The following is a 457-nucleotide window of genomic DNA, read 5'->3' as shown; positions in this document are numbered from 1 at the left end:
ACTGAACTGCGATAGGATCTTTAGTCTTTCTCTATAAACCTCAGCATAATGCATTTATCACTCCACATACACCCGGTATTGTTTCTGAATCTGGGATACTATCATGCTCTCCCAGGCAAAGTCAAGAGCATATATTTCCTGCCTTGTGTCTGTGTAACATGTCCATTACAGCTCTTGAGGGGCTCCTGACCCCTCCCCAAACACCTCCCATTAGCCCACAGGCTTCAGCTTCAAAAGTAGACCAGAGGGATGGTTACTCCCTTTCCCCTGCCAAAGCGCATTGCATTGCTTTTAGACGAGATTCCTGCAAGGCTGCCGCAAACCCGCTGCCACGCAGTTTTCTGTACCCGCAGCCCGCCCCGGCCCCTCGCTCGCCGCGCCGGCGCCCCCAGCCTCGGCGGCGGCCCTGCATTTCTCCCGCTGCCCAGCAGATGGTGCTGTGGATTTTGGATCGGGA

Source organism: Apteryx rowi, unplaced genomic scaffold (assembly GCF_003343035.1).
Source record: "Apteryx rowi isolate R43461 unplaced genomic scaffold, aptRow1 scaffold_788, whole genome shotgun sequence".
NCBI lineage: Eukaryota > Metazoa > Chordata > Aves > Apterygiformes > Apterygidae > Apteryx > Apteryx rowi.
The sequence above is the reverse complement of the archived record's forward strand: the minus strand, read 5'-3'. Positions refer to the sequence as shown.